We start from the raw sequence: 14,190 nt of genomic DNA, 5'->3' as shown, positions 1-14,190 counted from the left end.
GAGTGCACCTGTCATTTTCTCAGTCTCTGTGTATGCATGGAGCAAGATATAGGCTCATGGATTTAAGAATGAGAGGATATCATGAGACAGCAATCTCCACCTACGGCCATACTACCTTGAAAGCGCCCGATCCCGTCAGATCTCGGAAGCTAAGCAGGGTGAGGCTTGATTAGTACTGGGTTGGGAGACTGCCTGGGAATACCAGGTGCTGTAGGGGTTTTTATTTTTCGCTTCCCTAATGAAAATATACATGGCATTCCTCGCAGCAAATGAAAATGTTTCATTTCTTGCTACTTTTTTCCCGCAGTGGCAAAGAAATATATCGTTTTTTCCTCTGAAAGTTCAACACAATGCAACCTTCCAAAATAGAATTCTGACATCAAGAATTCCGTCTATAGTACATTTGAGTGCACCTGTCATTTTCTCAGTCTCTGTGTATGCATGGAGCAAGATATAGGCTCATGGATTTAAGAATGAGAGGATATCATGAGACAGCAATCTCCACCTACGGCCATACTACCTTGACAGCGCCCGATCCCGTCAGATCTCGGAAGCTAAGCAGGGTGAGGCTTGATTAGTACTGGGTTGGGAGACTGCCTGGGAATACCAGGTGCTGTGGGTGTTTTTATTTTTTGCTTCCCTAATGAAAATATACATGGCATTCCTTGCAGCAAATGAAAATGTTTCATTTTTTACTACTTTTTTCCCGCAGTGGCAAAGAAATCTATCGTTTTTTCCTCAGAAAGTTCAACACAATGCAACCTTCCAAAATAGAATTCTGACATCAAGAATTCCGTCTATAGTACATTTGAGTGCACCTGTCATTTTCTCAGTCTCTGTGTATGCATGGAGCAAGATATAGGCTCATGGATTTAAGAATGAGAGGATATCATGAGACAGCAATCTCCACCTACGGCCATACTACCTTGAAAGCGCCCGATCCCGTCAGATCTCGGAAGCTAAGCAGGGTGAGGCTTGATTAGTACTGGGTTGGGAGACTGCCTGGGAATACCAGGTGCTGTAGGGGTTTTTATTTTTCGCTTCCCTAATGAAAATATACATGGCATTCCTCGCAGCAAATGAAAATGTTTCATTTCTTGCTACTTTTTTCCCGCAGTGGCAAAGAAATATATCGTTTTTTCCTCTGAAAGTTCAACACAATGCAACCTTCCAAAATAGAATTCTGACATCAAGAATTCCGTCTATAGTACATTTGAGTGCACCTGTCATTTTCTCAGTCTCTGTGTATGCATGGAGCAAGATATAGGCTCATGGATTTAAGAATGAGAGGATATCATGAGACAGCAATCTCCACCTACGGCCATACTACCTTGAAAGCGCCCGATCCCGTCAGATCTCGGAAGCTAAGCAGGGTGAGGCTTGATTAGTACTGGGTTGGGAGACTCCCTGGGAATACCAGGTGCTGTGGGTGTTTTTATTTTTTGCTTCCCTAATGAAAATATACATGGCATTCCTTGCAGCAAATGAAAATGTTTCATTTTTTACTACTTTTTTCCCGCAGTGGCAAAGAAATCTATCGTTTTTTCCTCTGAAAGTTCAACACAATGCAACCTTCCAAAATAGAATTCTGACATCAAGAATTCCGTCTATAGTACATTTGAGTGCACCTGTCATTTTCTCAGTCTCTGTGTATGCATGGAGCAAGATATAGGCTCATGGATTTAAGAATGAGAGGATATCATGAGACAGCAATCTCCACCTACGGCCATACTACCTTGACAGCGCCCGATCCCGTCAGATCTCGGAAGCTAAGCAGGGTGAGGCTTGATTAGTACTGGGTTGGGAGACTGCCTGGGAATACCAGGTGCTGTGGGTGTTTTTATTTTTTGCTTCCCTAATGAAAATATACATGGCATTCCTTGCAGCAAATGAAAATGTTTCATTTTTTACTACTTTTTTCCCGCAGTGGCAAAGAAATCTATCGTTTTTTCCTCAGAAAGTTCAACACAATGCAACCTTCCAAAATAGAATTCTGACATCAAGAATTCCGTCTATAGTACATTTGAGTGCACCTGTCATTTTCTCAGTCTCTGTGTATGCATGGAGCAAGATATAGGCTCATGGATTTAAGAATGAGAGGATATCATGAGACAGCAATCTCCACCTACGGCCATACTACCTTGAAAGCGCCCGATCCCGTCAGATCTCGGAAGCTAAGCAGGGTGAGGCTTGATTAGTACTGGGTTGGGAGACTGCCTGGGAATACCAGGTGCTGTAGGGGTTTTTATTTTTCGCTTCCCTAATGAAAATATACATGGCATTCCTCGCAGCAAATGAAAATGTTTCATTTCTTGCTACTTTTTTCCCGCAGTGGCAAAGAAATATATCGTTTTTTCCTCTGAAAGTTCAACACAATGCAACCTTCCAAAATAGAATTCTGACATCAAGAATTCCGTCTATAGTACATTTGAGTGCACCTGTCATTTTCTCAGTCTCTGTGTATGCATGGAGCAAGATATAGGCTCATGGATTTAAGAATGAGAGGATATCATGAGACAGCAATCTCCACCTACGGCCATACTACCTTGAAAGCGCCCGATCCCGTCAGATCTCGGAAGCTAAGCAGGGTGAGGCTTGATTAGTACTGGGTTGGGAGACTCCCTGGGAATACCAGGTGCTGTGGGTGTTTTTATTTTTTGCTTCCCTAATGAAAATATACATGGCATTCCTTGCAGCAAATGAAAATGTTTCATTTTTTACTACTTTTTTCCCGCAGTGGCAAAGAAATATATCGTTTTTTCCTCAGAAAGTTCAACACAATGCAACCTTCCAAAATAGAATTCTGACATCAAGAATTCCGTCTATAGTACATTTGAGTGCACCTGTCATTTTCTCAGTCTCTGTGTATGCATGGAGCAAGATATAGGCTCATGGATTTAAGAATGAGAGGATATCATGAGACAGCAATCTCCACCTACGGCCATACTACCTTGAAAGCGCCCGATCCCGTCAGATCTCGGAAGCTAAGCAGGGTGAGGCTTGATTAGTACTGGGTTGGGAGACTGCCTGGGAATACCAGGTGCTGTGGGTGTTTTTATTTTTTGCTTCCCTAATGAAAATATACATGGCATTCCTTGCAGCAAATGAAAATGTTTCATTTTTTACTACTTTTTTCCCGCAGTGGCAAAGAAATCTATCGTTTTTTCCTCAGAAAGTTCAACACAATGCAACCTTCCAAAATAGAATTCTGACATCAAGAATTCCGTCTATAGTACATTTGAGTGCACCTGTCATTTTCTCAGTCTCTGTGTATGCATGGAGCAAGATATAGGCTCATGGATTTAAGAATGAGAGGATATCATGAGACAGCAATCTCCACCTACGGCCATACTACCTTGAAAGCGCCCGATCCCGTCAGATCTCGGAAGCTAAGCAGGGTGAGGCTTGATTAGTACTGGGTTGGGAGACTGCCTGGGAATACCAGGTGCTGTAGGGGTTTTTATTTTTCGCTTCCCTAATGAAAATATACATGGCATTCCTCGCAGCAAATGAAAATGTTTCATTTCTTGCTACTTTTTTCCCGCAGTGGCAAAGAAATATATCGTTTTTTCCTCTGAAAGTTCAACACAATGCAACCTTCCAAAATAGAATTCTGACATCAAGAATTCCGTCTATAGTACATTTGAGTGCACCTGTCATTTTCTCAGTCTCTGTGTATGCATGGAGCAAGATATAGGCTCATGGATTTAAGAATGAGAGGATATCATGAGACAGCAATCTCCACCTACGGCCATACTACCTTGAAAGCGCCCGATCCCGTCAGATCTCGGAAGCTAAGCAGGGTGAGGCTTGATTAGTACTGGGTTGGGAGACTCCCTGGGAATACCAGGTGCTGTGGGTGTTTTTATTTTTTGCTTCCCTAATGAAAATATACATGGCATTCCTTGCAGCAAATGAAAATGTTTCATTTTTTACTACTTTTTTCCCGCAGTGGCAAAGAAATCTATCGTTTTTTCCTCTGAAAGTTCAACACAATGCAACCTTCCAAAATAGAATTCTGACATCAAGAATTCCGTCTATAGTACATTTGAGTGCACCTGTCATTTTCTCAGTCTCTGTGTATGCATGGAGCAAGATATAGGCTCATGGATTTAAGAATGAGAGGATATCATGAGACAGCAATCTCCACCTACGGCCATACTACCTTGACAGCGCCCGATCCCGTCAGATCTCGGAAGCTAAGCAGGGTGAGGCTTGATTAGTACTGGGTTGGGAGACTGCCTGGGAATACCAGGTGCTGTGGGTGTTTTTATTTTTTGCTTCCCTAATGAAAATATACATGGCATTCCTTGCAGCAAATGAAAATGTTTCATTTTTTACTACTTTTTTCCCGCAGTGGCAAAGAAATCTATCGTTTTTTCCTCAGAAAGTTCAACACAATGCAACCTTCCAAAATAGAATTCTGACATCAAGAATTCCGTCTATAGTACATTTGAGTGCACCTGTCATTTTCTCAGTCTCTGTGTATGCATGGAGCAAGATATAGGCTCATGGATTTAAGAATGAGAGGATATCATGAGACAGCAATCTCCACCTACGGCCATACTACCTTGAAAGCGCCCGATCCCGTCAGATCTCGGAAGCTAAGCAGGGTAAGGCTTGATTAGTACTGGGTTGGGAGACTGCCTGGGAATACCAGGTGCTGTAGGGGTTTTTATTTTTCGCTTCCCTAATGAAAATATACATGGCATTCCTCGCAGCAAATGAAAATGTTTCATTTCTTGCTACTTTTTTCCCGCAGTGGCAAAGAAATATATCGTTTTTTCCTCTGAAAGTTCAACACAATGCAACCTTCCAAAATAGAATTCTGACATCAAGAATTCCGTCTATAGTACATTTGAGTGCACCTGTCATTTTCTCAGTCTCTGTGTATGCATGGAGCAAGATATAGGCTCATGGATTTAAGAATGAGAGGATATCATGAGACAGCAATCTCCACCTACGGCCATACTACCTTGAAAGCGCCCGATCCCGTCAGATCTCGGAAGCTAAGCAGGGTGAGGCTTGATTAGTACTGGGTTGGGAGACTCCCTGGGAATACCAGGTGCTGTGGGTGTTTTTATTTTTTGCTTCCCTAATGAAAATATACATGGCATTCCTTGCAGCAAATGAAAATGTTTCATTTTTTACTACTTTTTTCCCGCAGTGGCAAAGAAATATATCGTTTTTTCCTCAGAAAGTTCAACACAATGCAACCTTCCAAAATAGAATTCTGACATCAAGAATTCCGTCTATAGTACATTTGAGTGCACCTGTCATTTTCTCAGTCTCTGTGTATGCATGGAGCAAGATATAGGCTCATGGATTTAAGAATGAGAGGATATCATGAGACAGCAATCTCCACCTACGGCCATACTACCTTGAAAGCGCCCGATCCCGTCAGATCTCGGAAGCTAAGCAGGGTGAGGCTTGATTAGTACTGGGTTGGGAGACTGCCTGGGAATACCAGGTGCTGTGGGTGTTTTTATTTTTTGCTTCCCTAATGAAAATATACATGGCATTCCTTGCAGCAAATGAAAATGTTTCATTTTTTACTACTTTTTTCCCGCAGTGGCAAAGAAATCTATCGTTTTTTCCTCAGAAAGTTCAACACAATGCAACCTTCCAAAATAGAATTCTGACATCAAGAATTCCGTCTATAGTACATTTGAGTGCACCTGTCATTTTCTCAGTCTCTGTGTATGCATGGAGCAAGATATAGGCTCATGGATTTAAGAATGAGAGGATATCATGAGACAGCAATCTCCACCTACGGCCATACTACCTTGAAAGCGCCCGATCCCGTCAGATCTCGGAAGCTAAGCAGGGTGAGGCTTGATTAGTACTGGGTTGGGAGACTGCCTGGGAATACCAGGTGCTGTAGGGGTTTTTATTTTTCGCTTCCCTAATGAAAATATACATGGCATTCCTCGCAGCAAATGAAAATGTTTCATTTCTTGCTACTTTTTTCCCGCAGTGGCAAAGAAATATATCGTTTTTTCCTCTGAAAGTTCAACACAATGCAACCTTCCAAAATAGAATTCTGACATCAAGAATTCCGTCTATAGTACATTTGAGTGCACCTGTCATTTTCTCAGTCTCTGTGTATGCATGGAGCAAGATATAGGCTCATGGATTTAAGAATGAGAGGATATCATGAGACAGCAATCTCCACCTACGGCCATACTACCTTGAAAGCGCCCGATCCCGTCAGATCTCGGAAGCTAAGCAGGGTGAGGCTTGATTAGTACTGGGTTGGGAGACTGCCTGGGAATACCAGGTGCTGTGGGTGTTTTTATTTTTTGCTTCCCTAATGAAAATATACATGGCATTCCTTGCAGCAAATGAAAATGTTTCATTTTTTACTACTTTTTTCCCGCAGTGGCAAAGAAATATATCGTTTTTTCCTCAGAAAGTTCAACACAATGCAACCTTCCAAAATAGAATTCTGACATCAAGAATTCCGTCTATAGTACATTTGAGTGCACCTGTCATTTTCTCAGTCTCTGATTTAATTTCTCCATTTAAGGTAATTCTTCAAGAATGTATTTTTTTAACGGTCACAATAATACACTTATGCCTCCCATGTCATTTAGAAATATATCATACAGGCCTCAGAACACTCAGCATGTTATATGGTGAGCTTGTGGCTCACAGAGTTGGGGTGTGCAGTGTTCAAGCTGATACTTGGAAGAGATAGTGAGTTCAAATCCAAACATGAGGAGGTTGAATATAGGCACCTCTGAAATTTTTTACTACTTTTTTCCCGCAGTGGCAAAGAAATCTATCGTTTTTTCCTCTGAAAGTTCAACACAATGCAACCTTCCAAAATAGAATTCTGACATCAAGAATTCCGTCTATAGTACATTTGAGTGCACCTGTCATTTTCTCAGTCTCTGTGTATGCATGGAGCAAGATATAGGCTCATGGATTTAAGAATGAGAGGATATCATGAGTCAGCAATCTCCACCTACGGCCATACTACCTTGAAAGCGCCCGATCCCGTCAGATCTCGGAAGCTAAGCAGGGTGAGGCTTGATTAGTACTGGGTTGGGAGACTGCCTGGGAATACCAGGTGCTGTAGGGGTTTTTATTTTTCGCTTCCCTAATGAAAATATACATGGCATTCCTCGCAGCAAATGAAAATGTTTCATTTCTTGCTACTTTTTTCCCGGAGTGGCAAAGAAATATATTGTTTTTTCCTCTGAAAGTTCAACACAATGCAACCTTCCAAAATAGAATTCTGACATCAAGAATTCCGTTTATAGTATATTTGAGTGCACCTGTCATTTTCTCAGTCTCTGATTTAATTTCTCCATTTAAGGTAATTCTTCAAGAATGTATTTTTTTAACGGTCACAATAATACACTTATGCCTCCCATGTCATTTAGAAATATATCATACAGGCCTCAGAACACTCAGCATGTTATATGGTGAGCTTGTGGCTCACAGAGTTGGGGTGTGCAGTGTTCAAGCTGATACTTGGAAGAGATAGTGAGTTCAAATCCAAACAGGAGGAGGTTGAATATAGGCACTTCTGAAATTTTTTACTACTTTTTTCCCGCAGTGGCAAAGAAATCTATCGTTTTTTCCTCTGAAAGTTCAACACAATGCAACCTTCCAAAATAGAATTCTGACATCAAGAATTCCGTCTATAGTACATTTGAGTGCACCTGTCATTTTCTCAGTCTCTGTGTATGCATGGAGCAAGATATAGGCTCATGGATTTAAGAATGAGAGGATATCATGAGTCAGCAATCTCCACCTACGGCCATACTACCTTGAAAGCGCCCGATCCCGTCAGATCTCGGAAGCTAAGCAGGGTGAGGCTTGATTAGTACTGGGTTGGGAGACTGCCTGGGAATACCAGGTGCTGTAGGGGTTTTTATTTTTCGCTTCCCTAATGAAAATATACATGGCATTCCTCGCAGCAAATGAAAATGTTTCATTTCTTGCTACTTTTTTCCCGGAGTGGCAAAGAAATATATTGTTTTTTCCTCTGAAAGTTCAACACAATGCAACCTTCCAAAATAGAATTCTGACATCAAGAATTCCGTTTATAGTATATTTGAGTGCACCTGTCATTTTCTCAGTCTCTGATTTAATTTCTCCATTTAAGGTAATTCTTCAAGAATGTATTTTTTTAACGGTCACAATAATACACTTATGCCTCCCATGTCATTTAGAAATATATCATACAGGCCTCAGAACACTCAGCATGTTATATGGTGAGCTTGTGGCTCACAGAGTTGGGGTGTGCAGTGTTCAAGCTGATACTTGGAAGAGATAGTGAGTTCAAATCCAAACAGGAGGAGGTTGAATATAGGCACTTCTGAAATTTTTTACTACTTTTTTCCCGCAGTGGCAAAGAAATCTATCGTTTTTTCCTCTGAAAGTTCAACACAATGCAACCTTCCAAAATAGAATTCTGACATCAAGAATTCCGTCTATAGTACATTTGAGTGCACCTGTCATTTTCTCAGTCTCTGTGTATGCATGGAGCAAGATATAGGCTCATGGATTTAAGAATGAGAGGATATCATGAGACAGCAATCTCCACCTACGGCCATACTACCTTGACAGCGCCCGATCCCGTCAGATCTCGGAAGCTAAGCAGGGTGAGGCTTGATTAGTACTGGGTTGGGAGACTGCCTGGGAATACCAGGTGCTGTAGGGGTTTTTATTTTTCGCTTCCCTAATGAAAATATACATGGCATTCCTCGCAGCAAATGAAAATGTTTCATTTCTTGCTACTTTTTTCCCGCAGTGGCAAAGAAATCTATCGTTTTTTCCTCTGAAAGTTCAACACAATGCAACCTTCCAAAATAGAATTCTGACATCAAGAATTCCGTCTATAGTACATTTGAGTGCACCTGTCATTTTCTCAGTCTCTGTGTATGCATGGAGCAAGATATAGGCTCATGGATTTAAGAATGAGAGGATATCATGAGACAGCAATCTCCACCTACGGCCATACTACCTTGAAAGCGCCCGATCCCGTCAGATCTCGGAAGCTAAGCAGGGTGAGGCTTGATTAGTACTGGGTTGGGAGACTGCCTGGGAATACCAGGTGCTGTGGGTGTTTTTATTTTTTGCTTCCCTAATGAAAATATACATGGCATTCCTTGCAGCAAATGAAAATGTTTCATTTTTTACTACTTTTTTCCCGTAGTGGCAAAGAAATATATCGTTTTTTCCTCAGAAAGTTCAACACAATGCAACCTTCCAAAATAGAATTCTGACATCAAGAATTCCGTCTATAGTACATTTGAGTGCACCTGTCATTTTCTCAGTCTCTGTGTATGCATGGAGCAAGATATAGGCTCATGGATTTAAGAATGAGAGGATATCATGAGACAGCAATCTCCACCTACGGCCATACTACCTTGAAAGCGCCCGATCCCGTCAGATCTCGGAAGCTAAGCAGGGTGAGGCTTGATTAGTACTGGGTTGGGAGACTGCCTGGGAATACCAGGTGCTGTGGGTGTTTTTATTTTTTGCTTCCCTAATGAAAATATACATGGCATTCCTTGCAGCAAATGAAAATGTTTCATTTTTTACTACTTTTTTCCCGCAGTGGCAAAGAAATCTATCGTTTTTTCCTCAGAAAGTTCAACACAATGCAACCTTCCAAAATAGAATTCTGACATCAAGAATTCCGTCTATAGTACATTTGAGTGCACCTGTCATTTTCTCAGTCTCTGTGTATGCATGGAGCAAGATATAGGCTCATGGATTTAAGAATGAGAGGATATCATGAGACAGCAATCTCCACCTACGGCCATACTACCTTGAAAGCGCCCGATCCCGTCAGATCTCGGAAGCTAAGCAGGGTGAGGCTTGATTAGTACTGGGTTGGGAGACTGCCTGGGAATACCAGGTGCTGTAGGGGTTTTTATTTTTCGCTTCCCTAATGAAAATATACATGGCATTCCTCGCAGCAAATGAAAATGTTTCATTTCTTGCTACTTTTTTCCCGCAGTGGCAAAGAAATATATCGTTTTTTCCTCTGAAAGTTCAACACAATGCAACCTTCCAAAATAGAATTCTGACATCAAGAATTCCGTCTATAGTACATTTGAGTGCACCTGTCATTTTCTCAGTCTCTGTGTATGCATGGAGCAAGATATAGGCTCATGGATTTAAGAATGAGAGGATATCATGAGACAGCAATCTCCACCTACGGCCATACTACCTTGAAAGCGCCCGATCCCGTCAGATCTCGGAAGCTAAGCAGGGTGAGGCTTGATTAGTACTGGGTTGGGAGACTCCCTGGGAATACCAGGTGCTGTGGGTGTTTTTATTTTTTGCTTCCCTAATGAAAATATACATGGCATTCCTTGCAGCAAATGAAAATGTTTCATTTTTTACTACTTTTTTCCCGCAGTGGCAAAGAAATATATCGTTTTTTCCTCAGAAAGTTCAACACAATGCAACCTTCCAAAATAGAATTCTGACATCAAGAATTCCGTCTATAGTACATTTGAGTGCACCTGTCATTTTCTCAGTCTCTGTGTATGCATGGAGCAAGATATAGGCTCATGGATTTAAGAATGAGAGGATATCATGAGACAGCAATCTCCACCTACGGCCATACTACCTTGACAGCGCCCGATCCCGTCAGATCTCGGAAGCTAAGCAGGGTGAGGCTTGATTAGTACTGGGTTGGGAGACTGCCTGGGAATACCAGGTGCTGTAGGGGTTTTTATTTTTCGCTTCCCTAATGAAAATATACATGGCATTCCTCGCAGCAAATGAAAATGTTTCATTTCTTGCTACTTTTTTCCCGCAGTGGCAAAGAAATCTATCGTTTTTTCCTCTGAAAGTTCAACACAATGCAACCTTCCAAAATAGAATTCTGACATCAAGAATTCCGTCTATAGTACATTTGAGTGCACCTGTCATTTTCTCAGTCTCTGTGTATGCATGGAGCAAGATATAGGCTCATGGATTTAAGAATGAGAGGATATCATGAGACAGCAATCTCCACCTACGGCCATACTACCTTGAAAGCGCCCGATCCCGTCAGATCTCGGAAGCTAAGCAGGGTGAGGCTTGATTAGTACTGGGTTGGGAGACTGCCTGGGAATACCAGGTGCTGTGGGTGTTTTTATTTTTTGCTTCCCTAATGAAAATATACATGGCATTCCTTGCAGCAAATGAAAATGTTTCATTTTTTACTACTTTTTTCCCGTAGTGGCAAAGAAATATATCGTTTTTTCCTCAGAAAGTTCAACACAATGCAACCTTCCAAAATAGAATTCTGACATCAAGAATTCCGTCTATAGTACATTTGAGTGCACCTGTCATTTTCTCAGTCTCTGTGTATGCATGGAGCAAGATATAGGCTCATGGATTTAAGAATGAGAGGATATCATGAGACAGCAATCTCCACCTACGGCCATACTACCTTGAAAGCGCCCGATCCCGTCAGATCTCGGAAGCTAAGCAGGGTGAGGCTTGATTAGTACTGGGTTGGGAGACTGCCTGGGAATACCAGGTGCTGTGGGTGTTTTTATTTTTTGCTTCCCTAATGAAAATATACATGGCATTCCTTGCAGCAAATGAAAATGTTTCATTTTTTACTACTTTTTTCCCGCAGTGGCAAAGAAATCTATCGTTTTTTCCTCAGAAAGTTCAACACAATGCAACCTTCCAAAATAGAATTCTGACATCAAGAATTCCGTCTATAGTACATTTGAGTGCACCTGTCATTTTCTCAGTCTCTGTGTATGCATGGAGCAAGATATAGGCTCATGGATTTAAGAATGAGAGGATATCATGAGACAGCAATCTCCACCTACGGCCATACTACCTTGAAAGCGCCCGATCCCGTCAGATCTCGGAAGCTAAGCAGGGTGAGGCTTGATTAGTACTGGGTTGGGAGACTGCCTGGGAATACCAGGTGCTGTAGGGGTTTTTATTTTTCGCTTCCCTAATGAAAATATACATGGCATTCCTCGCAGCAAATGAAAATGTTTCATTTCTTGCTACTTTTTTCCCGCAGTGGCAAAGAAATATATCGTTTTTTCCTCTGAAAGTTCAACACAATGCAACCTTCCAAAATAGAATTCTGACATCAAGAATTCCGTCTATAGTACATTTGAGTGCACCTGTCATTTTCTCAGTCTCTGTGTATGCATGGAGCAAGATATAGGCTCATGGATTTAAGAATGAGAGGATATCATGAGACAGCAATCTCCACCTACGGCCATACTACCTTGAAAGCGCCCGATCCCGTCAGATCTCGGAAGCTAAGCAGGGTGAGGCTTGATTAGTACTGGGTTGGGAGACTCCCTGGGAATACCAGGTGCTGTGGGTGTTTTTATTTTTTGCTTCCCTAATGAAAATATACATGGCATTCCTTGCAGCAAATGAAAATGTTTCATTTTTTACTACTTTTTTCCCGCAGTGGCAAAGAAATATATCGTTTTTTCCTCAGAAAGTTCAACACAATGCAACCTTCCAAAATAGAATTCTGACATCAAGAATTCCGTCTATAGTACATTTGAGTGCACCTGTCATTTTCTCAGTCTCTGTGTATGCATGGAGCAAGATATAGGCTCATGGATTTAAGAATGAGAGGATATCATGAGACAGCAATCTCCACCTACGGCCATACTACCTTGAAAGCGCCCGATCCCGTCAGATCTCGGAAGCTAAGCAGGGTGAGGCTTGATTAGTACTGGGTTGGGAGACTGCCTGGGAATACCAGGTGCTGTGGGTGTTTTTATTTTTTGCTTCCCTAATGAAAATATACATGGCATTCCTTGCAGCAAATGAAAATGTTTCATTTTTTACTACTTTTTTCCCGCAGTGGCAAAGAAATCTATCGTTTTTTCCTCAGAAAGTTCAACACAATGCAACCTTCCAAAATAGAATTCTGACATCAAGAATTCCGTCTATAGTACATTTGAGTGCACCTGTCATTTTCTCAGTCTCTGTGTATGCATGGAGCAAGATATAGGCTCATGGATTTAAGAATGAGAGGATATCATGAGACAGCAATCTCCACCTACGGCCATACTACCTTGAAAGCGCCCGATCCCGTCAGATCTCGGAAGCTAAGCAGGGTGAGGCTTGATTAGTACTGGGTTGGGAGACTGCCTGGGAATACCAGGTGCTGTAGGGGTTTTTATTTTTCGCTTCCCTAATGAAAATATACATGGCATTCCTCGCAGCAAATGAAAATGTTTCATTTCTTGCTACTTTTTTCCCGCAGTGGCAAAGAAATATATCGTTTTTTCCTCTGAAAGTTCAACACAATGCAACCTTCCAAAATAGAATTCTGACATCAAGAATTCCGTCTATAGTACATTTGAGTGCACCTGTCATTTTCTCAGTCTCTGTGTATGCATGGAGCAAGATATAGGCTCATGGATTTAAGAATGAGAGGATATCATGAGACAGCAATCTCCACCTACGGCCATACTACCTTGAAAGCGCCCGATCCCGTCAGATCTCGGAAGCTAAGCAGGGTGAGGCTTGATTAGTACTGGGTTGGGAGACTGCCTGGGAATACCAGGTGCTGTGGGTGTTTTTATTTTTTGCTTCCCTAATGAAAATATACATGGCATTCCTTGCAGCAAATGAAAATGTTTCATTTTTTACTACTTTTTTCCCGCAGTGGCAAAGAAATATATCGTTTTTTCCTCAGAAAGTTCAACACAATGCAACCTTCCAAAATAGAATTCTGACATCAAGAATTCCGTCTATAGTACATTTGAGTGCACCTGTCATTTTCTCAGTCTCTGTGTATGCATGGAGCAAGATATAGGCTCATGGATTTAAGAATGAGAGGATATCATGAGACAGCAATCTCCACCTACGGCCATACTACCTTGAAAGCGCCCGATCCCGTCAGATCTCGGAAGCTAAGCAGGGTGAGGCTTGATTAGTACTGGGTTGGGAGACTGCCTGGGAATACCAGGTGCTGTGGGTGTTTTTATTTTTTGCTTCCCTAATGAAAATATACATGGCATTCCTTGCAGCAAATGAAAATGTTTCATTTTTTACTACTTTTTTCCCGCAGTGGCAAAGAAATATATCGTTTTTTCCTCTGAAAGTTCAACACAATGCAACCTTCCAAAATAGAATTCTGACATCAAGAATTCCGTCTATAGTACATTTGAGTGCACCTGTCATTTTCTCAGTCTCTGTGTATGCATGGAGCAAGATATAGGCTCATGG

The 14,190-nt window shown here is 41.6% G+C and overlaps 32 non-coding genes across 32 annotated transcripts; all 32 read left to right on the top strand.

Annotated features, from left to right (window-relative positions):
* The first annotated feature begins 98 nt into the window (after positions 1 to 98).
* LOC142480927 (5S ribosomal RNA) lies at positions 99 to 217 on the top strand. The gene has a single exon (XR_012795408.1). It is a non-coding gene; the product is annotated as a 5S ribosomal RNA (ribosomal RNA).
* A 286-nt stretch (positions 218 to 503) lies between these two features.
* LOC142479742 (5S ribosomal RNA) lies at positions 504 to 622 on the top strand. The gene has a single exon (XR_012794411.1). It is a non-coding gene; the product is annotated as a 5S ribosomal RNA (ribosomal RNA).
* Positions 623 to 908: 286 nt separating this feature from the next.
* On the top strand, positions 909 to 1,027 carry LOC142480925 (5S ribosomal RNA). Its single transcript, XR_012795406.1, has one exon. It is a non-coding gene; the product is annotated as a 5S ribosomal RNA (ribosomal RNA).
* Positions 1,028 to 1,313: 286 nt separating this feature from the next.
* LOC142480742 (5S ribosomal RNA) lies at positions 1,314 to 1,432 on the top strand. The gene has a single exon (XR_012795234.1). It is a non-coding gene; the product is annotated as a 5S ribosomal RNA (ribosomal RNA).
* Positions 1,433 to 1,718: 286 nt separating this feature from the next.
* On the top strand, positions 1,719 to 1,837 carry LOC142479741 (5S ribosomal RNA). Its single transcript, XR_012794410.1, has one exon. It is a non-coding gene; the product is annotated as a 5S ribosomal RNA (ribosomal RNA).
* A 286-nt stretch (positions 1,838 to 2,123) lies between these two features.
* On the top strand, positions 2,124 to 2,242 carry LOC142480924 (5S ribosomal RNA). Its single transcript, XR_012795405.1, has one exon. It is a non-coding gene; the product is annotated as a 5S ribosomal RNA (ribosomal RNA).
* Positions 2,243 to 2,528: 286 nt separating this feature from the next.
* LOC142480741 (5S ribosomal RNA) lies at positions 2,529 to 2,647 on the top strand. The gene has a single exon (XR_012795233.1). It is a non-coding gene; the product is annotated as a 5S ribosomal RNA (ribosomal RNA).
* A 286-nt stretch (positions 2,648 to 2,933) lies between these two features.
* LOC142480621 (5S ribosomal RNA) lies at positions 2,934 to 3,052 on the top strand. Its single transcript, XR_012795114.1, has one exon. It is a non-coding gene; the product is annotated as a 5S ribosomal RNA (ribosomal RNA).
* A 286-nt stretch (positions 3,053 to 3,338) lies between these two features.
* On the top strand, positions 3,339 to 3,457 carry LOC142480923 (5S ribosomal RNA). The gene has a single exon (XR_012795404.1). It is a non-coding gene; the product is annotated as a 5S ribosomal RNA (ribosomal RNA).
* A 286-nt stretch (positions 3,458 to 3,743) lies between these two features.
* LOC142480739 (5S ribosomal RNA) lies at positions 3,744 to 3,862 on the top strand. Its single transcript, XR_012795232.1, has one exon. It is a non-coding gene; the product is annotated as a 5S ribosomal RNA (ribosomal RNA).
* Positions 3,863 to 4,148: 286 nt separating this feature from the next.
* LOC142481023 (5S ribosomal RNA) lies at positions 4,149 to 4,267 on the top strand. The gene has a single exon (XR_012795501.1). It is a non-coding gene; the product is annotated as a 5S ribosomal RNA (ribosomal RNA).
* Positions 4,268 to 4,553: 286 nt separating this feature from the next.
* LOC142480611 (5S ribosomal RNA) lies at positions 4,554 to 4,672 on the top strand. The gene has a single exon (XR_012795104.1). It is a non-coding gene; the product is annotated as a 5S ribosomal RNA (ribosomal RNA).
* A 286-nt stretch (positions 4,673 to 4,958) lies between these two features.
* Positions 4,959 to 5,077, top strand: LOC142480738 (5S ribosomal RNA). The gene has a single exon (XR_012795231.1). It is a non-coding gene; the product is annotated as a 5S ribosomal RNA (ribosomal RNA).
* A 286-nt stretch (positions 5,078 to 5,363) lies between these two features.
* Positions 5,364 to 5,482, top strand: LOC142480620 (5S ribosomal RNA). Its single transcript, XR_012795113.1, has one exon. It is a non-coding gene; the product is annotated as a 5S ribosomal RNA (ribosomal RNA).
* Positions 5,483 to 5,768: 286 nt separating this feature from the next.
* On the top strand, positions 5,769 to 5,887 carry LOC142480921 (5S ribosomal RNA). Its single transcript, XR_012795403.1, has one exon. It is a non-coding gene; the product is annotated as a 5S ribosomal RNA (ribosomal RNA).
* Positions 5,888 to 6,173: 286 nt separating this feature from the next.
* Positions 6,174 to 6,292, top strand: LOC142480619 (5S ribosomal RNA). Its single transcript, XR_012795112.1, has one exon. It is a non-coding gene; the product is annotated as a 5S ribosomal RNA (ribosomal RNA).
* Positions 6,293 to 6,968: 676 nt separating this feature from the next.
* Positions 6,969 to 7,087, top strand: LOC142480920 (5S ribosomal RNA). The gene has a single exon (XR_012795402.1). It is a non-coding gene; the product is annotated as a 5S ribosomal RNA (ribosomal RNA).
* A 676-nt stretch (positions 7,088 to 7,763) lies between these two features.
* Positions 7,764 to 7,882, top strand: LOC142480919 (5S ribosomal RNA). Its single transcript, XR_012795401.1, has one exon. It is a non-coding gene; the product is annotated as a 5S ribosomal RNA (ribosomal RNA).
* Positions 7,883 to 8,558: 676 nt separating this feature from the next.
* LOC142479862 (5S ribosomal RNA) lies at positions 8,559 to 8,677 on the top strand. Its single transcript, XR_012794529.1, has one exon. It is a non-coding gene; the product is annotated as a 5S ribosomal RNA (ribosomal RNA).
* A 286-nt stretch (positions 8,678 to 8,963) lies between these two features.
* LOC142480618 (5S ribosomal RNA) lies at positions 8,964 to 9,082 on the top strand. The gene has a single exon (XR_012795111.1). It is a non-coding gene; the product is annotated as a 5S ribosomal RNA (ribosomal RNA).
* A 286-nt stretch (positions 9,083 to 9,368) lies between these two features.
* LOC142480616 (5S ribosomal RNA) lies at positions 9,369 to 9,487 on the top strand. The gene has a single exon (XR_012795109.1). It is a non-coding gene; the product is annotated as a 5S ribosomal RNA (ribosomal RNA).
* Positions 9,488 to 9,773: 286 nt separating this feature from the next.
* Positions 9,774 to 9,892, top strand: LOC142480918 (5S ribosomal RNA). Its single transcript, XR_012795400.1, has one exon. It is a non-coding gene; the product is annotated as a 5S ribosomal RNA (ribosomal RNA).
* A 286-nt stretch (positions 9,893 to 10,178) lies between these two features.
* Positions 10,179 to 10,297, top strand: LOC142480737 (5S ribosomal RNA). The gene has a single exon (XR_012795230.1). It is a non-coding gene; the product is annotated as a 5S ribosomal RNA (ribosomal RNA).
* Positions 10,298 to 10,583: 286 nt separating this feature from the next.
* On the top strand, positions 10,584 to 10,702 carry LOC142479861 (5S ribosomal RNA). Its single transcript, XR_012794528.1, has one exon. It is a non-coding gene; the product is annotated as a 5S ribosomal RNA (ribosomal RNA).
* Positions 10,703 to 10,988: 286 nt separating this feature from the next.
* Positions 10,989 to 11,107, top strand: LOC142480615 (5S ribosomal RNA). Its single transcript, XR_012795108.1, has one exon. It is a non-coding gene; the product is annotated as a 5S ribosomal RNA (ribosomal RNA).
* Positions 11,108 to 11,393: 286 nt separating this feature from the next.
* Positions 11,394 to 11,512, top strand: LOC142480614 (5S ribosomal RNA). Its single transcript, XR_012795107.1, has one exon. It is a non-coding gene; the product is annotated as a 5S ribosomal RNA (ribosomal RNA).
* A 286-nt stretch (positions 11,513 to 11,798) lies between these two features.
* LOC142480917 (5S ribosomal RNA) lies at positions 11,799 to 11,917 on the top strand. Its single transcript, XR_012795399.1, has one exon. It is a non-coding gene; the product is annotated as a 5S ribosomal RNA (ribosomal RNA).
* Positions 11,918 to 12,203: 286 nt separating this feature from the next.
* LOC142480735 (5S ribosomal RNA) lies at positions 12,204 to 12,322 on the top strand. The gene has a single exon (XR_012795228.1). It is a non-coding gene; the product is annotated as a 5S ribosomal RNA (ribosomal RNA).
* Positions 12,323 to 12,608: 286 nt separating this feature from the next.
* On the top strand, positions 12,609 to 12,727 carry LOC142480613 (5S ribosomal RNA). Its single transcript, XR_012795106.1, has one exon. It is a non-coding gene; the product is annotated as a 5S ribosomal RNA (ribosomal RNA).
* Positions 12,728 to 13,013: 286 nt separating this feature from the next.
* LOC142480916 (5S ribosomal RNA) lies at positions 13,014 to 13,132 on the top strand. Its single transcript, XR_012795398.1, has one exon. It is a non-coding gene; the product is annotated as a 5S ribosomal RNA (ribosomal RNA).
* A 286-nt stretch (positions 13,133 to 13,418) lies between these two features.
* On the top strand, positions 13,419 to 13,537 carry LOC142480612 (5S ribosomal RNA). The gene has a single exon (XR_012795105.1). It is a non-coding gene; the product is annotated as a 5S ribosomal RNA (ribosomal RNA).
* A 286-nt stretch (positions 13,538 to 13,823) lies between these two features.
* LOC142480610 (5S ribosomal RNA) lies at positions 13,824 to 13,942 on the top strand. The gene has a single exon (XR_012795103.1). It is a non-coding gene; the product is annotated as a 5S ribosomal RNA (ribosomal RNA).
* Positions 13,943 to 14,190: the final 248 nt, after the last annotated feature.

This window comes from Ascaphus truei, unplaced genomic scaffold, assembly GCF_040206685.1.
Source record: "Ascaphus truei isolate aAscTru1 unplaced genomic scaffold, aAscTru1.hap1 HAP1_SCAFFOLD_242, whole genome shotgun sequence".
NCBI classification, from domain to species: domain Eukaryota; kingdom Metazoa; phylum Chordata; class Amphibia; order Anura; family Ascaphidae; genus Ascaphus; species Ascaphus truei.
Note: the sequence above shows the minus strand (reverse complement) of the source record. Positions and strands in the feature narration are given on the sequence as shown.